The 20,651-nt window shown below is 33.3% G+C and overlaps 1 long non-coding RNA gene across 1 annotated transcript; it reads right to left on the bottom strand.

Moving 5' to 3' along the window:
* Positions 1 to 12,443: 12,443 nt before the first annotated feature.
* On the bottom strand, positions 12,444 to 13,790 carry LOC135137457 (uncharacterized). The gene is made up of 2 exons (XR_010281810.1): positions 13,642 to 13,790; positions 12,444 to 13,580 (listed from the first exon to the last, which is right to left on the bottom strand). It is a non-coding gene; the product is annotated as an uncharacterized LOC135137457 (long non-coding RNA).
* Positions 13,791 to 20,651: the final 6,861 nt, after the last annotated feature.

The raw sequence follows: 20,651 nt of genomic DNA, 5'->3' as shown, positions 1-20,651 counted from the left end.
CTTTAATCTTACACAATATAATACAGTATTGAATATGAATGATAGAATTCTTGACCTACTGCTCAGCAATGTAAAATGTCAAGTAATAAAAGCATCTGAAGTAATATTGCACGAAGACACTCACCATCCGGCACTGGAAATATCAACAGTACTTGATAGGGTGTCGAACAATAATAACTTTTCTGTATCCCATCTTCGGGAGTACAACTTTAAAAAAGCGAATTATATGGCTCTATATACCGAACTGTATTCTGTAGAATGGTCGTTTCTCAGTACCAACTCCGATATAAATGGGGCTGTTGACTCTTTTTATAACAAGCTCTATGGCATTCTTGATAGGCATGTTCCACTGAAATCTCGTTCTAAAGGAAACTATCCTGTTTGGTATACATCACGAATTATACATCTTATTAAATGCAAGCATAAAATATGGATAAGATTGAAAAAATACGGTAGGGTTGAAGATTATGAGCAACTTAAGGCTCTTAGAACTCAGGTTAAGCATGAAATTAAAGTAGCTTATGATAATTATATCATCAAAATCAGCAGCGACATCAAGTCTAACCCCAAAAGTTTTTGGTCGTATGTGCGCAACTTAAAAAATACTGCATCCATCCCAAATGTCATGAACTATAATGAAAACATCATTTCAAAACCTCAAGAAGTAGTAAATGCATTTGCTCAGTATTTCAGTAATTCATTTGCAGTGTCATCCACGTCTTCACCTCCAAGTAATGTACATATCAATACCAATACTCTTTTTGCAAATTATATGGTGACAGATGCTGAAATCTGCAAAGCCTTAAGTAAGCTGAAGCCTAAACAAACTACGGGTCCTGATTTAATTCCAGCCTTCTTAATTCATGACTGCAAAGCCTCGTTTGTAACTGCGCTTAAAATAATTTTTAATCTTATACTAAAAACATGTGTTTTTCCTATGCAGTGGAGAGTTACGAAAATAAGTCCCATATTCAAAAATGGCGATCAGTCTGAAATCAAAAATTACCGGCCGATCTCTATCATTAATAACTTTAGCAAAGTGTTTGAATTCATCCTGTATGACAGAACTTATAAACATGTCATGAACCAGATTTCTCCGTATCAGCATGGTTTTACTGAAAAACGGTCGACTGTTACAAACCTTGCTTCTGTTACTCAATTTTTATGTGAAAATATTGACCGTCAAATTCAGGTAGATGTTGTCTATATGGACATGTCAAAGGCTTTTGATCGAGTGGATCATCAGATTTTGATTTACAAAATGGAGTCTTTTGGATTCTCATTAGATCTTCTAACTTTAGTTAAGTCCTACCTGTGGGATAGACATCAGTGTGTGCAATATCGGGGTTATAAGTCGTCCTTCTTTAAACAGACATCAGGAGTCCCACAAGGCTCGGTGTTGGGTCCACTTTTTTTTGCAATATATATAGATGACTTGACAAAGAAATTGAATGTCCGGTATCTGTTATATGCTGATGATTTGAAAATATATCGGCATGTGCTCACATTAGAAGATTGCAACAATCTACAACGTAATATTCAAATTATTGAAACGGGTTTACGGGACTGTAATATGCAGTTAAATTCTGACAAATGCAGAATTGTCAGTTATACACGAAAAACTGAATATCTTCAATTTAATTACGTGATTGGTGGAACCATAGTTAAAAGGTCTGAAACTGTAAAAGATATGGGTATTATTTTCGATAACAAGCTTACGTTCCGTAACCATCTCGAAGCGATTGTTTCATCAGCTTATAAGAGTCTAGGATTTATTATTCGTAGTACTACTCCATTTAAAGATCAACAAGCGCTGTTAATTTTGTATAAAAGCTTTGTAAGATCGAAACTTGAATATGCATGCTTGGTGTGGTCGCCAATTTATTATACACATGCATGGTCACTTGAAAAAGTTCAACGTCGTTTGTGTAAAACCTTTATTTTTAGGTGCACCGGTGAATATCCTATTAGAGGCGCTCCACATGAGAATTTATTGCAATATGTACAACTGCCATCATTAGCTAAGAGAAGGAAATATTTTTCTATTAAATTTTTGTCACAAATTTTGAATTATGAAGTCGACTGTCCATATTTGCTATCTAAGATATCCCTACGGATTCCATCTTTCAATTATCGGTCATATAACTTATTCCATCTAGAGACAGCTAGAACAAATGCGTTAGCAATGTCACCAGTTCATCAAATAGTTAGTGCCTACTTAACACAGAAATTAGATGCAGACATTTTTGCGTTAAGAAGAGCAGATCTTCGAAGTTTGACAGCACCAGGAATTTAATCTTAATTAATATGTATAAATATAACCTAAATGGGACAGTGGTGATGGACAGCCGCTGATATATGTATATATTATATTAAGATCACGTGCATTATGTTGGTCAGTAATTGGGCAAAAGCCTGTTGACCAACTTAGATACCAATAATAATATTAATAATAATAATAATAATAAATGTCATAGCTTACTAGTGGATGTTTTCGATCATCATATGGTACTAAAATACAAGAAAAATGTTATTTTTAAATTATACTTGAAATTTTACTTTTAAAACACGATTGCAATCCACGGATTTATTAAAATATTTAGTACCTATCCATTAGATTTTTTAAAATTTTATCTAAATTTTAACAGCTTCCAAACTTAAAATTACTACACTTTCTACCATAGGTTTCACAGTTTCGCCAAATTTTAGAAGTTTTGAAAATGTTTCCTTTTTTAAGAATTTTTACAACACATGTATTTTATTAAATCACACTGTCGTTGTGAATAATTGACATTTGACAGAATTTTTAAAAAACTGTTTGAAACACCCACGCAATATACTATAATGGGAAAAATTCTCTATTATGCCATGAAATTTATTTTTAAAATAATCATGTTGGAATTACAGGTATTTGACAGTTATTTGACCGTAACTGTCAGAAATTCCTTCTTTTTTGAGAATTTTTAAAACAGATATATTTTATGAAAATCTCTAGGAGGCCATGAAATTTATTTTTAAAATAATGTTCTTGGTACTGCAGGCACCCATACATGGCGAATAAAAAAAAATCATAACAATTGAGATAGGGTGGGTGGGCGGTACTACATGTTGCCTTTTTTTCTTACTATGTGTAGTCATCTTTTCATAACAAGAAACTTGAAACATTTTCAAAATAGTAAATTTGTATAGGGAAATATCGATTTTGCAATTACGCTCCGCTCCATAATTGCAAAATCCATATTTCGTTGCAAAAATGTACCATTTTAAATATGTTTTAAATTTCTTGTTGTGAAAAGATGATTATGTATATTAAGAAAAAAAAATGCAAAATATAACGTTTAGGTTCCATTTGAAATTATTATGATATGTTAAATATAACCTATCCTCAACTGTCATTACATAATGCGAGGGTAGTTTATGATCATATATATGTATATTTTTGAAATTTCGTAACGCGGTTTCCACTACTGTTTTAGCATACATAACTTCACCAATACATTGTTGACTTTTTTGCTGGAAGTGAGATACAATGAAAAGAAGCTGCTATTGTCTTTGCTATTTCTATTGAAACACCACCTGTTGATTTTGCTTAAAATTTAGCAATTGTAACAGCTTTCAATTAATTGAAAACGGCTTTTAGTTAGAAAATTGTCCGAGTATAAACGTTACCAAATTTACGATTAACAAGTGGTGTTTCAATAGAAATAGGAAAGACTATAGCTTTGTAAATTGTACCTACGCAATTATATAGAAAAATGGTTTAATTTTGGCAAAAAACGGTTAAAATTTTTGGAAGTTATGACTTTAACATAGTTTTAACTTTAAAGATATTTATAAATTTTATAAATCTGCTCCGAATTAGTTGAATGAGGAAGCTTGCAACCTACGAAATTTTCTTTTTGAAATGGGATGATAAATTACAAGTACAGACTCATCATATAGTGTACAGTTTAGATAGGATTTATTCGGCAAACTTTTGAGCTGACGTCATCAGTTTTTAGGAAAAGAACACCAAATATATTTTGACTAAAAATTTATTATGCTCTTTATAACCTTAAAACATCCGCAAGAAAAAACATTCGGTTCTGTAGTTCCTGATTGACTCAATAAAATAAATTCACGCATTCATTAATTTTTTTGAGTCACCCTGTATATGCAAATCCAAAAAATATGATTGGAATGATAAATCACAAGTACAGACTCATCATATTTCACATTTTAGATAGGATTTAGTCACCAAATTTTAGGGTGACGTCATCAATTTTTTTAGGGGGGGATGAGCAAATAAATTTTGATAAAAAATTTACCATGCTTATGATAACTTTAAAATATCTCCAAGATTTCACAGCATTCGGTTCTGTAATTCCTGATTAAATCAATAAAATAAAGTGACGCATTCATTGATTTTATTCAGTCACCCTGTATATGCAAATCGAAAAAATTTGAATGGAATAACAAATCACAAGAAGAGACTCACCATATTTTGTACATTTTAGATAGGATTTATTCAGCACAATTTTGTGGTGACGTCATAAATTTTTTAGGGGGGACGACCAAATACATTTTGATCAAAAATTTACCATGCTTATGATAATTTTAAAACATCTTCAAGATTTCAAAGCATTCGGTTTTGTAGTTCCTGAGTAAATCGGTAAAATAAATTTTGCGCATTCATTAATTTTTTTGAGTCACCCTGTATATGCAAATCCAAAAAATATGAATGGAGTGAAATATCACGAGTACAGACCCATCATATTTTGTACATTTTAGGTAGGATTTATTCCGCAAACTTTTGAGCTGATGTCATCAAGTTTTTGGAGGAGATAACCAAATATATTTTGACTAAAGATTTATGATGCTCTTTATAGCCTTAAAACATCTGCAACATTTCAAAACATACGGGTTAGCAGATTAAAATTAAATTGCAAAATGTTGTTTTATAATTTTGATTTTTTTTTCCAAAATCTGGACGTTTCGGGTAAAAACTGAATTCGGAGTCGTAAACTACATGTGTAGGACTATGTTATTTTATACAATTTAAGACCCATTTACTATGTATAATTTTGAAGTGACGTCATCGCATTAGTGGTGGGGATGATTAGACAAATTTTGGTTAGCATTTTACCATCTACATGATATTCCTAATATAAGTACAAAATTTCACAACAATCGGTCCAGTACTTTCGGAGATTATCTGTCTAATAAAAATCCGGGACGGCAGACAGACGGACAGACGGACAGACGGACAGACGGACGGAAATGGGAGACCTATTTCTTCGTATTCTAGGGGTCATGAAAGATCGAGAAAACGTAAAAGTAGAGAGTCGGCCGACGGACTCGATTACAATACTTCCTTTGCTTACGCTCGGGAAGTAAAAATGAAATTACCTGACATTTATTAATATTCAGAAGCAACCAGTTTTTGTCGCACCAGTCAAATAGTACATTAAGGTCCATCTGAAGTTGTTCAGCATCTTGAACCGAATTTACAGATTTAAATAATTTTAAGTCATCTGCATACAACAAATAATTAGAATATCGGAAGCCACAAGTCAAATCATTTATAAATAATAAAAAAAGAACAGGTCCACAGTGTGTGCCTTGAGGAACACCAGATGTGACGCAAAAAGGAGTCGAATTATAATTCCCAATGCGAACTTGTTGAGATCTGCCAATCAAAAATGAAGATAACCACCGAACCGTTTTGTCATTGAAGCCTAATCTGTGTAATTTCATGATAAGTAAACGATGATTTATACGATCAAAAGCTTTCTCGAAGTCCGTACACACAGAGTCAACTTGAAACCGATTAGCGAGTGCTTCATTTAGGAACGTCTGATATTCAATAAGATTGGACAATGTTGATCTACCAGGGCAAAAACCATGTTGTTTATAAGAAATTACCGACCCGGATGCTCATTGCAACTGGGTAGTTACAATAGAATCAAGCATCTTAGGAATAACAGATTGATTACAGACACCTCTGTAGTTGTTGATTTTATCTGGCTGTCCCGATTTAAGTATATTCGCAATATAACTTCTTTTCCACAGTTTCGGAAAAACACCTTCATTTAACGAACTTTTGAATAGAGTGAACAAAGGTCTACACAATAGTTATTTTCCTAACAAGTGTGGGAAGTCAGCGATTCCGAAACGAGTGCAGGTGTTACTGAAACGAGCGTAACGAGTTTCGGTACCTGCACGAGTTTCGGAATCGCACTTCCCGCGCGTGTTAGGAACAATGTTTTTCCTAACAGCGTCTGTTAAATCTTTCAGCAATTAAGTTTTTCGTCAAATTTTAAATCGCAGCACATTCGAAAATCATATCGTTGAGTCGTCAAGGTATTGCGAATGCAATTGTTTAAACACAAACAAGTTTTTCGCAAAATATTTGTGAATAATACCTAATCGTGTTGTGTTCTGTGTGTCCAATTGAAGATGGAAAACAACGATTCCTCTAGCGATTCTATTCGTTCGGATATAGCTGCTGAAGCAGAGAATGCAATTCAAGACCTAATACCGACAAAATGTAAGGACCGATATGAGAAGGCTTATAAGGAATTTTGGGCATGGTGCAATGAAAAGCAAGTAAAGAAAGTTTCAGAAGTAGCTGTATTGGCGTAACAGTTGTACTATCACCGATAAAACGAAGCTGAAGTTGGATCTGAACAAAAGGAGGTAGCAAATGTTAGCAAGGTGTTTGAGATGAAAACCACTGAAGGGACAGATCGAAATGAAAGCAATGAGAAAAATAACTATATAAATTGTTCTTTTACATTTAATATAAATAGTTGTAATCATTAATCAATAAATCTTTGAAATGTACTTACATTTTACTTCCCGCACTAGTGCGGAAAATTATCACTTTCCGCACGGGTTTGCGTGCGGAAACTAGTCACTTTCCGCACGCCGTTAGGAAAATTATTTTTCCTTTTATCTTTTGTTATATTTTCTTTCTTTTGCAATGGGTATCATCCTCTTCTAAATTTTTTTGTTCTCAAAAATTATCGGCACTGGCCTATGTAACTTCTTTATTCTTAAAGATTAACCTGTATTTCTTTGAGCAAATTTGTAGCAACTAGTCAGACAAAAAAGAGAACGATAGAAAGAGAGAAGAAGGAACGGGGAGAGTATCCGGTCTAGTTGCAGCTGACTTTTAGTGGTGCAATGAAAACAAAAACATAACCCCAAATTGCTTCCTTTTCATGTGTCACAGAGTTGACAGTCAAGTTAATCATGTGGGTAATCTTCAGCTCATTGGTTATTTTCAACTTGGCGCTCCGTAAAGTCTGTCACAGCATGTGCGATTTTGTCTCCATTGCAGTTCTAATAGTGTTTACTCACTTTACATACAATATGACGGTCATCTTGCAATACTTGGTATGTACCCCAGGTAACTGAAACGCTAATTTTTGGGTGATTGGAAAACAGTGATTGGATAATAAATGATATTGTAATAATAATAAATGTCAAACAATAATTCCAGTTTTCTATTGTTTAATATCTACATGTCACACATCAGTGTTTAAAAGAAAGACTGCTTATGAGCTTATGGGATTTCTTTTTTTAATGTGTATTTTTAATTAGTGCGGGTACTTCAAAATACATACTGTGCGCATATTTATCTGTCTTAATTTGATCTAATACTATCAAACGAACCGAGCGAAGCTCGGTCAACCAGATATTAAATTACATATGTAGTAAAATATAGAAACAAATGCTATTTATTTTTAAAAAATTTAATAAGACCCCAAAATAAAAATCTGTCGAGTTTATTTACCATCTTTTTACATATTTCTTCATCTTTACATATTTTTTTCAATACTTATTCCTTTGAGTGTCCACACAACAAAATAAACTTGTGAAATACCTGTTACAAGTATTTGTCCTTGGACTTGAAAATAGTAACTAGTGGGTAATCATGATTTTTTTTTAGTTTCAATTCTCTACCTGTCAACGTACAAAATTTGATAATTTTTTTTCTAACTCCTTCTTCGGGAGACCAATATTACGATTTTGAAGGGCATTCAATTTCGACAAATGTACTCCGATCCTCTAGAACCCTGTCTGGGCTAGCACCCAAGTAAGGAAATTGTTTTGAAATAAACAACCCACACCGTTCAGTTTTTACATTTATATTCAATTATTGTTCGAAATGTCGTATATAGATTTCAATCCTTTATACTCACAATAATTTCTGCTCATGGCAACTTATTATCAAAACTCAAAACACTAACACCATTTCATTCTGCATATTACCGATCGTGTCAAGTCCTACTTATCTAAATAACAAAAAAACGGCAATAATACATTTAGGCGAATAAATTAATAGACGAAGTTGATAAGCCCTGTTTGCCCGATAATCCAAATTGTGTTTGAGTGTAATAATTATTTCCAGCAACTGTCATAAATTATCACTATTCTTCAATATCGGCTTACGATGTTTTTATTAGTCATGTCCCATAATCGTCTATCCCGGCGCGGCGGATAGAGATTTTGAAGAATTGCTGGTTGTGATTAAGGCAACAAAGGCGGTTAATTCAAATTTGTTTATCGTTCATCGTTCCCTATGAGACTACGTAAGATATCTGATAAAATGTAATCAAAATGTTTGCGGAATTCTTTATAATAGCTATAGGTTGATAATTTGTCGTTTCCTGGTTATTGTCTGATTTCAACTCTTTTAGCTTTAGTTTCTTTCCAGCAGTTAGGAAACGTATAACTTCTTAATACAGAGTGTTCATTAATGATCGATAACCACGTGATTACAGTATACGTGATCAAAAGTGTGTTATTGCACTTTAATCTAGCTAAATTCACAGGCGTCACAAAGAGTTACAAAAGATTAAGACAAAGCATTTTATAAAATGTTTTTATTAAGTTATTTTTAATAAATGTTGAAAATGGTTTCCTTCAATTAACTCTTCTTTTCATATCCAATACTCTATGCAGGGTATTAGGCGCTATCTTTTCAATTTCATGAGTTATAGTTTGTTGCAGCTCGTCAAGAGTATGCAACCTATTTTTGAAATTATTGTTCTTCAAATGACCAAACAAAAAAAAACCTGGGGCGATGAGATCTGGTGATTATTAGGACCGCAGTCCCTGACTTATAATTAACCATACTGAGATTTGTCATCATACCGTTGTTCCAAAAAGGGTTGCATAATATTAATGCGATATCTTTCTGCATTTATAGTATTGTGGAAAAAAAGAGTGCGTCGACCCAGGGACGCACGGATGGAATTGTAACTCTGCGTTGTCAATTTATATAAATTAAATACGTATACGCGGCGAAGTCATTAATTTTCTCTTAAAAAATAATAAAAACCAACAATATGTTGCATTTGTATTTTTGACAAAATGATGATTAATGATGATGATTAGGTTAATTAAAGTAAATATCCATCTATTGTCAATTGTTGTTTATTATAAAATATACGTGTTTTATTTAGTTATCACATAGAAATATCACAATTAATTATTATAATAATATTGTATAAAAAAAATTAAAGCACAATGTGTAATTTACCAACTAAAGTATAGTGAACCAAGACCTATAAGGTTATATGGCCATCATAAAAGTAGTTGACCGCAAATAAATACCCCCTTTGTGTGGTTCGCACTAAGCTTACCGGTTGGCAATAAATCATCTTCTAAACATTTCTTGCTCATATTTAACAGGGCCGGCTTTCAAAGCGAGTGGTTATTTCGGAACCCTCAGCGGCTGCAGGTAGTAAATAAATAGTGGAGTGGTAGATTTTCATATTTAGTGAAAGCCGCCCCTGAACGAAACCACAAGAGCCGGTCGAGCTGCAGTGGACACGTTATTTACGACCCTAAAGCTTCATTCACAATGACAAAATTAGTAATTAGAATTAGTATTAGAATTAAGCTCAGAAAATCTCCAAAAACATACATTCACAATGATAAAATTAATAAACTAATTTTTGTAGTGCCCTCTATGATACAAATATCGCAGCACGCAGATTCTCTATCGCATTCTGTATTTTTGGTTGTTGGCTTTACTTACCCACCATCTTCGTTGTTTTTTGCGTATAGTAAGTAATTAATCTGACAACACTGCCACAGCAAGTCGTAATGTTTTGCGTCTTGAAACCATTATTGACAATTGACTCTTTCCCGAGTTTCTTCAATTCTATTGTAGGTTAGGACACTAGTTAACATTCGTGCGCAGGCGCAAAATTAAAATTAATACAGAAATTAACGCAAAACTTTGGAGCTTGCAAGCTTCTGCGTTAATTGCTAAGAGTAATTACTAATTTATTTCATTGTGAATGTTTGTATGATATTTCACCTTGCAAGGTTTTGAGCTTAATTCTAATGCTAATTCTAATTACTAATTTTGTCATTGTGAATGAAGCTTAAAACCTTTTCTATTGTAAACAACTTAACTTCGACACAATGGGATGATTTTATGATGGCCATATAACCTTATAACTCTTGGTTCACTATAACAAGCAAATACTTACAAATGGTAGAGCAGTATTTATAACTTTTTCGATTTAAAATACAAATTACTGTTCAATCATAGCGTTATCGGCTTCGATATCTTTATCCCTATCATTTAATAGAGTTATTAGTGGTACCTATATGGTGACTAAAATGAGTGATATAAATATCAGTTCTTAAATGAGTAATAAAAGGTGTGAAAACAGCATCAATTGTTGTATCTAATCTAGGGTGGATTTCACCAACCTCAGTTAAAGTTAACTAACCGTTAAAAACAATCGTTGTTATCATTTTAATAATTGTTTCTATGGATTTATTCTATCGTTAACTTTAATTGAGGTCGGTGAAATCCACCCTTAGTCGTTGGAATAGTCAAACAAACACATTTTCTCGAACCCGATATCCAATTCCGGCGCGTGTCGTATACGTGTTCTATAATACGAAAAGAAAGGAGTTAAAACTCAAAAAATCGCGCCTTCAATTCTTCTTCTCACACTTTCATTGTATGTAAATTCGTTTCTACAAAAGTATGATGGTTCTTGGTAGCCCACGTTCTGTAGTTTTAACAATTCACATATCTACTCAAATTGAACTATACCTACGTCATCGTTGAAAAATGTTAACTCTAATAAAGCATCACATTATTTAAATTATTGTTGAACTATATTGTCAATAATTTATTTTTCGCTCAAAATCCATTGCATGAAATTCATAAACGACTGAAACTTTATACGGGTACATGTGTAGAACTTTGTGTAGTGTTTTATGACAACTGAGAGGCCTGCAACAATGTAACTTTTAAATTGGGTCATACAATCTCTTCAATTCTTATAAAAATCTTAATAAATTTGTTTGGATTTTCATCTGTTCTCAGCGATGTTGGATGTGTTCTATCACTTCTTCAGTCAACACAGATTTTCTACGAGTCTACTTTCCTTTGCAAATACAATTTTTAGTATCAAAGCGATGAACAAGGATCTCCTTGTGATTTGCAAATGTTTGATTTGCAATTTTGGCATCTGGAAAAGCTTCCACAAATTGGTCAATACATGACTGCAACGAATAAGACCAGCTTTCGTCTGGGTTAAGAGTTCCACTTCGAAAGTGAGCCATCAGAATGAAATCATGCTATTCGGGTGTGTTAAACAACATGTTTTTCTGAAGATGTCAAAATAAACTTACCTCATTTTATATAGAGAGATTTAGTTATATACCTACCACACAGTTTGTGAAGTACTGATTTAGGTGTAAATAAACAATTAGAAAAAACAACGAGAACGAGAATTATTACTGCAAGGAGGCTACTGACCGTAAATGACACTATTGGCAAATAAACAATGACAATTTAGCAAAAATAATTTGTCAGTTATCATTAATGCCAACCTATTTATTAGTTAGAAATATTTAATTATAATAATAACTGGTCACGTGGTTCTCAAACATTTATGAAGGCTCTGGATAAGGTTCTAAAATTAAGCTAGAGGTTCACTTAAACAAGATGCAGTTTTTGACAAAACCTTAATTTATTTCGCAGTCTTGTGCACATCACTTTTATATACCTACCCTAAACAGATGCAAAACACTAGGAAGCACACAGCCATGTGTGGTAGTATATTGATTATCACATTTGTTAGTACCGCAGTTAGGTTTTGATCCACAGACACTCTCAAAGTAATTGGCGAAGCCTCTAACAATTTCCGCGGATGATGAAAGTTCCCGGCCACAGTAAGTTACTTAAGTAGTAAAATTAGCTGTAATAGGCACATATAAACAAAACAAAAATGTGTTTAAAGATATAGATGAGAAATGTAATGATATCGGTATTAGGTAGTTTAATAATGTAAATTGTTAAATAAGGAGAGTGAGTGATTAGAGTAGGAGATTACTGTAGTAATAAGCACAAAGTGTTGTACATGAGGATGGTAAGATATATGTATTGTATTTATTGACTATCTCAATAAATGTAATAATATTAATAATAATAATAATATATTTCGCCATCAATTCTGTTACACGGCAACGTCACAAATTACACAAAATGTATGTATTAACTACAATTCACACGCAAATTAAAATAATATTAAAAATAAACTAAAACACCTCTATTAAATTTCACTATACAGGAAGTCTTCTACCGTAAGTATATAGTACTATGGTTAATAAAAATGTATTCAGTGTATTCTCCAATTCCTTTAATCTTGTTTTCTTCCAGCAATCGGGGATTTTATTGTAGAGTTTTGCTCTCCAGTATTGTATGCGAAAATGTATTACCTAAATCGTACATTCGGGGAACAACAGTTCTGAACACACTTTCAACATTAATATAAAACAAGTCAATTCTTATAATTCCTATGAGTTATGACTTCAAACTACCGCTTTACTGCTTTTACAAATCGTAAAATGCCAAAAAACCTTAGAAACAGGACCTAGTGTAATACATTTGAAGCCACATCTAAACACATTAAAAGTTAATTTAATAAAAATAGCACATGCCCCAAAAAATTACTTGTTTGTGTGACACAAGTTACGAAGATCTGACGGACAATCATGTTTTGGGGAAAACTGTTTGGGTTCTAGATAAGTATTAGTGTCAGTTTTAGAATTCGGAGTTATATTTTCATACAAATTAAAAAACTCCAAATGATCTTTTGACCCAAAAGAAGTTCTTGTAGACTTTGCCGGGATTATATTTTTATCTTTACTGCCATTAAAATTTGTATCTCTCAGTGCCACATAATCGTATTCATCAGGATTTGAATAGATAAATGAATCTGTGTTTTTTCCCCCATGCTGACAATTTTTTTCCTCTGGACAGTTATATAATTCACTGTTATCGACGACTGTAGAAAGTTGCCTGAAGAAGAAGTCTCGAGTGTTGTTTATAGGCTTTTGCTGAGATGCATGTTCATATGCGTTTGCCAGTATATCCGAGAGGACTTTAAGAAACCGTTCTTTATCTAAAGTTTTGTACTTGCTTTCTTTGTTTGTCGAAGAATGGTGTACATTTTTGTTTTTTTTTCGAAATACTATGAAAATTAAAACAATAGTAATCAGAAGTGAGTACGTTGACAACATAACTAGTGCAAACACTATTGATACTTCCATGTCTGGAATTAAAAACACATTTGTCTTAGTTATTTTTGTATGTTGGACATAGATAGTACTTACTTTGGTCAGTTCACAGGAATGGAGAACTGCACATTTGATTGACACATGTACACTTAACATTGAAAAAAAATTGATAAGGTGGCCCAGGAAAAAATCGTATACATGTTAAACTTTAATCACAAGTTTATTTTTTCTTAAAGCAAACACAATGTAAGAAAGTTTCTTTAATATGAATTAGATAACAGTGTTGATTATGTTGGTAGATATACTATCTACATATACATATGTTTACGCTGTGATAACCCAAGCATTCTGGCAAACTTTAGACATCCGCACAAAAATATGCAGTACGCTTTTTCACATTTACTTTAACATTACATACATGTTTTTATTTTAACTTGTACTTCTCTTAAAAAAATAAAATAAAATTGGCATGATGTAACTTTATAATTTTTCGAAAAAGCCGGATTTGTTTTATTGTACTTCAGGAGCGAGGGCAGTTCTGTCGGAATAACTTTCGACCAATTTTTTTACTGTTAACTGGATTCAAACTATTTATTTCCACAACGATTTTGGTCGAGAACTTTCGCCACGTTATGGCCGGAATGCATTTTTACTTTTCACTGTTTACGTTATCTTGCAAAAATTTGTATATATGCAGATCTGGAAAATATTTGATTTTTCATAATTTTTACGTAAATTACGTTAATCTTTTAATTCTATTGGAATAGAATGATAAATGTACTTTTCTTGAGGAACTAGTCTGTAAAATATTCACTCGTGCAGATCAAATTGTCTACTAATTTCCTCTTGTGCGCATATGCGCTCGGGATATTACTATTGAAAATACGGTTGATAATCGCGCTGACTTGGTAGACTCCAAGGTAGTTTTGTGGTATAAAATATTAATTAATGGTGTTGTTAAAGTAAAACGAAAATTATTGTATCAAGAAATTTTCAACAATCAAAAATAATATTCCTCTCAGTTATGCGTCTACCGTGAATAGCGATAAAAACATTCTTGTTAAACCTGATTCAACTCAGTCTGTCACTCAGACCAAATTGGACGTAATTAAAGGTGTTAATAGTTATTATTGATGAGAAGGTTGCGATTACAAATGTCAAGCCAGTTTCAAGTGGGGCTTTAATTATTTCGTGTCAAGATTAGTCAGACAGTAAGGAATTTAAAGAATTTAAGCTATGTGTTTGTTAATCAGGGTTGTAGGCGTAGAAAGATATTTCTGAAGAGTGCAGATTGAATAGAACCCCGATTGTGATAACCCAAACATCCGGCCAGAATTTAACATCTGAACAAAATTTGACTTTGAACTGTGATCGTCAATGAAAATAAAAAAAAAAAGAAAAAAAACTGCGACTAATTGCACTTTAGACAGGTTGGACAGCCCTTAGTTGCTTATCGCAAATTAAAAAAAAAACAAAAATCTCTGTCGGGAATTCAAATGATACATACATTGCGGTTACGAAATCGATGGCTTTTATCTAGGTGATTTGGAACTCCTCTCAGCCTTCAGCTTTAGCTCGTATTGTGCTATTGTGGGATTTTCGGATGCAAGACTGCTACATAATTATGTAGCTATCGCCACACCAGACGGCCCACTCGTTCCATTACGTCATAGGTACCCCACGCAAGGAAACGTAAAAAATTTGCGAGACAAACTGGAGCTAAAATCCACCCTGCTAATTATTGACCGAGGTCCTTTTTTGTTGATTTTTGATTGAAAATGCTAAGTTGAGAAGAAATCAGAAAACTGTCCGGATTGACATCCCTTTTTACAAGTGACCGTACCAATCTGAAATTTGTATTCTCCAAATTCTGTTATCCGACACTATTATCAATTAAGCAAGAAATAAGTTATATGGAGCTAAAAGAAAAAGCGATGGAGAGAAGTGACGAGTGTGTTTCTTATTGCTAAAAGTTGTTGAATCTACTTCACCAGTTCATTCTAAACCTGTTGACACATTAGCTGGAAAAAGGCAAACCACAGATGACGATTCCTCTATGCTAAATCCACTTGACCTTTGAAATAATACTGGTGATAATGATAGCAAGTCAAAGAAAAGTGATTCTACTGAGAGTCTAAAGCCGGAATTCCACTGAGGCAACACTGAACGACATGTTGCTTGATACTTGTTGCCTAGTGTTGCCTGTTGTGGGCGTGCGACAATGTGGCATAAAATTTCAATTAATGTCGCTGTGTGTTCCTTCTATGGAAAGATTGTGTGTAGCATGTGGCATGTGACAGACCTGCTTTTTCCAGCAAAGGACTTAATCACCAACACAGATGAATATCCTTTAGATTATGACCAGACTATTAAATTTATGACAAAGGTTAATGGAGTTCGTGATATATTAGCACTGGTTGCTACTTACACTAACGATATTCAGGGAGTACTTAATTTAATGTTTGATATTTGTAAAGTAGTTACACACAAAAGTATTAAGAACAAGTGTGTAAGGGTTCAAAGAAGAATTAAGAAGGCTCTTAGTAAAGTTTCCAAGCCTAAAGCAAGTCCAGCTTCTGAGCTTAGCAACGATCTTAATCTGGATAACTTACTGCATGAACCAAGTGGTGATAATCAACCATAACATTCATTCTTTATTCAAACTATTTTGTTAGCTCAATAGCTTATTTTAACATTGCTTCTTTAATTGCAAACTTTACCGATTTTTGTGTATTTGTGGAACATGACAAACCTTCCATAATTTTATTGACTGAGACGTGATTGACTCCGATATTACCTGACGGACTGATCAATTTGAGACGCTATAAGTTGTTTGGAAAAGACCGACTAAGTAAAAAAGGTGGTGGTGCATGCATCTAGCAGACCAGGTGTTGTCAAATTTTCATATCTCACCTATAGCATTTGACTGTGTATTGAAGCCTTATTTTACAAATTTTCCAATAAGGACGTTACATTCTTCCTAGGTTGTGTCTACACACCTTCCTCAACTTTTCTTCGGGATGACAAAGTTTTGTTTGATTTTATTACTCAACTAACAAAACTTTATGAAAAAAAATTCATCTTCGGTGACTTTAATTAATATGCCCAATGTATCGTGGCCTTTCGATCCCTCCCAGTCCTTTGACGTGTCCTCCCAACTCTTGGTTGATTTATTCGTAAACAGTCATTTACACCAGCATGTTTTACAACCGACAAGATACCGATCCAACCAGAATCCATCTCTCCTTGATTTAGTCATTTCATCGGATGATATTTCTCTCTCCAGTTTGGACTTAATCCGATTGGTATTTCGGATCATATCACGTTAATGGTCAATCAGCAAATTTGTTTTATACCGCGTAAGCGAACTGTTTCTTTTAAGAGAACAGCTATTGATTTTGCAGCAGTAAACCAATGTTTGGAAACAAACTAGAGGTCATCGTATCTCGTAAATCAATTTCGAAAAACTGGAATCTCTTCAAAAGCAATTTACATGACACTGTTCAGCAAAACACTGTTATCACTGTAGTTAAAAGATCTTCCAAAAAACCCTGGATAACTGGTAGCATTTTAAAGTTAGTAAGAGGGAAGCGAGCGCTCTGGCGTAACTATAAAACGTCTGGTTCAGAAGAGAGCTACAAAGCTCACAGAACTTTAAAAAATCAAGTTTCTACAGTTATCATCAAGAAGGCTAAAATTGCATATGAGTCCTGAATCGCAGATTCTAAAAACACCAAGAGGCTGTTTAAGCATATCCACACAAAACTCTCAGGGCCCGTGGCGACTATTCAAATTAGGGATCATTCCGGCACTCTAACGAATGATAGTAGCGAAGTTGCTAATATACTGACCGGTACTTTTTCAACTTTCAACTATTTTCACACGAGAGTCCTTGGATGCAATACCGAACGTATCTGGTCCTCCTAATCTCGCTTCACTTAGTGAGGTCAATTTTTCCGAGTGTGCGATATACGAAAAATTGAAAAAGTTAGACGTGTCAAAATCTCCTGGTCCCGATTTGATTACCACTAAGGTTCTTAAGTGTTGTACTGGTCTGCTTAGCGAACCTATCGGGATATTAATGAGGGAATTGTTTGATACAGCTTCCCTGCCACCAGACTGGCGTACAGCAAGAATTCGTCCTATTTTCAAGAAAGGAGATAAATTTAATGCCAGTAATTATAAACCAATTAGTCTTACTTCCGTAGTTGTCAAAATTATGGAATCAATTATTTATGAGCAGCTGATCCAGTTTTTAATAGATTATTCTTTACTACCAACACAGCAGCATGTTTTTTTACCTAGTAAGTCAATACAGTCCAATCTTTTGTGTTGTTTGTCAGAGCATTTGATTCTGGGAACATTGTAGATGTTTTGTATTTGGATTTCTCCAAACCTTTGATCGCGTTCCTAAACGTCGACTGTTGGTTAAACTCCAGCAACTTATTAGGTAAGCTTTGTCGTTGGATTGATTCTTTTCTCAGCAATCCTACATTTCGTATTAAAGTGGACAGTTCTTTCAGTCGACCAGTGGAAGTGTCGAGTGGGGTCCCGCAGGGTTCTGTCTTAGGTCCTTTGCTTTTTGTAGCATATACAGCAGATCTAAAGAATACATTTAAGTCGCAGTTTGCAATGTATGCAGACGACATTAAGTCATACAACAGTAGTTCTAATGCTGTGTTTCTCAAAGAGGATTTTCTTCCAGTATACACATGGTCCATTGATTGGCTGCTTCCACTTAACATAGATAAATGTAAAGTTCTTTACATTGGTAAGAAGAACTCAAAGGTTTTATACTATATTGATGATACTGAATTGACAAAATCTGACTGTTGTCGAGATTTGGGAGTATTAGTGAGTTCTGACCTGTCGTAGTCAAATCAGGTTGTTCATGTTACTAAAAGGGCCAGCTCCATGTTGTTTCTTCTAAGTAAAGTTTTTTGTAAAACTAATCCCATGGTGTTCTTGAAATTGTACAAAACTTATATAAGACTTATGTTGGAATTTGTAAACTTCACATGGAGTCCTGTCTTTAATATTAGATTTTAATTCATTAATTTTGGTTTGTAAATTGTTAACCAGTTCTACCAATCGAGGACTAGGGGTTATAGCGCCGTCACATTTTTTATAATAAAATCGCATTCTTCGATTTTTGATTTCAAATGTCCTTATTTCAGTTTCTGTTAATTCAGCGCACTCTTTACAAAGGGACTGTTTACATGCATCACAGTTGAAGGTTTTACTATTTTTTTAATATGATAACAAGACGACATTGTAAAAAGGTTGAAAAAGTACCATGCCTATGATTTTAAAACATTGCAAGATTTCAAGGCAATCGGTTTTGCAGATTCAAAATTAAATTGCAAAATGTTATATAATTTGGATTTTGCCTGTCTGTCCTACAGTCGATTATTTCTTATGGCATGGTTTTCTGTATTCATCGTCTGAGTAGAATGAAGTCTTTATAGACCAGAAGAAAATTTTAACAACTATGCTTGACTTATCAACTAAAGAAGTATGTAGATCTTTAAAAAAAAGGTTGATATAATGACAGTAATTTCGGTTTATATGTTTAAATTAATAATGTATGTAAGATGTAATGAGACCAGTTTCGAAAGAAACAAGAATTTTTACTTTAAGATGACCACAACAGGTCATACTTATCTCAGCGTGCTGAAACATAAAATCAGTTGCTTTGAAAAGGCTTACTTTATAGAGCAATACTTTCATTTAACTCTTTGTCACTAACTTTAATAAATTGGGTGAAACAAATAAATTCAAATGTAAACTTAAAAAATATTTAATAGGCTTATAGAATATAGAGTATTATAGTTTAGATGAGTTATTAAATCGATATTAACGTCTGCTTGTATTGTGAACATGCATAATATATAAAATATCTGTATGATTTCTTTGTATATTGTGACGATGTCGTGTACTTTCGACCTTGATGGCTGAACAATTGTTCTTATTGGGACCCACCATTTACCCGGAAATGACCGGCATTCAGACCAAGTAATGATATGATTATATAGATCTAGATAGATAAAATAGATATAGATTAATGAAAAACTTGTGAGATCCTAGAATTACAGCATACAAATTCTCTTATTATTCTCTAATCTCACCCCATCCCTAAGAGCCTATTATTATATGTTTTTATTACAGACTCTACATCTTCTACATCTCTTTCAGAATCATTCGGGAATTGTAATGGCATCAATTTTATAATTTTTTGCTCCACAGAATTCCAAAACTGCCACCACTGAATTTGCTTGTTAATCACGGTATTCTTGGGTACACTACTTTCAATAATGTTACCAATTTCACTTTCATTTACCAACGTTTAGAATTCATAATTCTGTTGGAATTTCAAATTGGCAAAAACTTGACAGTCCAATTAAATATGACCTTTTTCGAATTTTTTGTAGCAACAAACACCGTGCGATCACAATAAAAAAACTACCGCTATGATAAAGGGTGTCTTTGGAAATTAGCATCTTCTATTGGATGAAAGCTCATCCCGTGATGCAAGAATTATATTATCACTTATACTATACGTAGTCAAAGTTATGCTGAATATTTTTGTGGTGGTATCGCGAAAGGGCCTTACGTTTGGATTTAATACCATTGACTGATAGAGGTCATCGATTTTCATTTCTTAAAAATTGGCACTTGAATATCTTTCTGGGAAGATACATGCGCTACAATTTCATTGGCTTTAAGGAATTAACAGATGAATGGTATAAGTAGTCTATTATGTAATTTGTTTTAAACATGTGCATTCAAGAAATATTTAGATTTCAGTGTGTATCAATTAATAAATTGTTTTTGGCTTTGTAGAGCGTTGCATTAATAAAAATGATAACAAATTCATATAGACCTATCTGGATAAATCACTACGGTGATTTATCCAATTGCGATACCTGTATGTACCTGGGTTTTAATAATCCACTTCTAATTTTAATTATATGAATTATCTTTAAAAAAATGTACAGTTATAATTTTTGTATATCCAAAAAACTACATAATTTTGACATTAACATTGATTTATTATTCACAAAATATTAACTTAAGTTTGTTTAGTAACAAACTTTACAGCCAAG

This window comes from Zophobas morio, unplaced genomic scaffold (assembly GCF_036711695.1).
Source record: "Zophobas morio isolate AGI-343-1 ecotype UQ-CSIRO unplaced genomic scaffold, CSIRO_AGI_Zmor_V1 ptg000029l, whole genome shotgun sequence".
Lineage (NCBI taxonomy): Eukaryota > Metazoa > Arthropoda > Insecta > Coleoptera > Tenebrionidae > Zophobas > Zophobas morio.
This window is presented reverse-complemented; position numbering and strand designations above follow the sequence as displayed.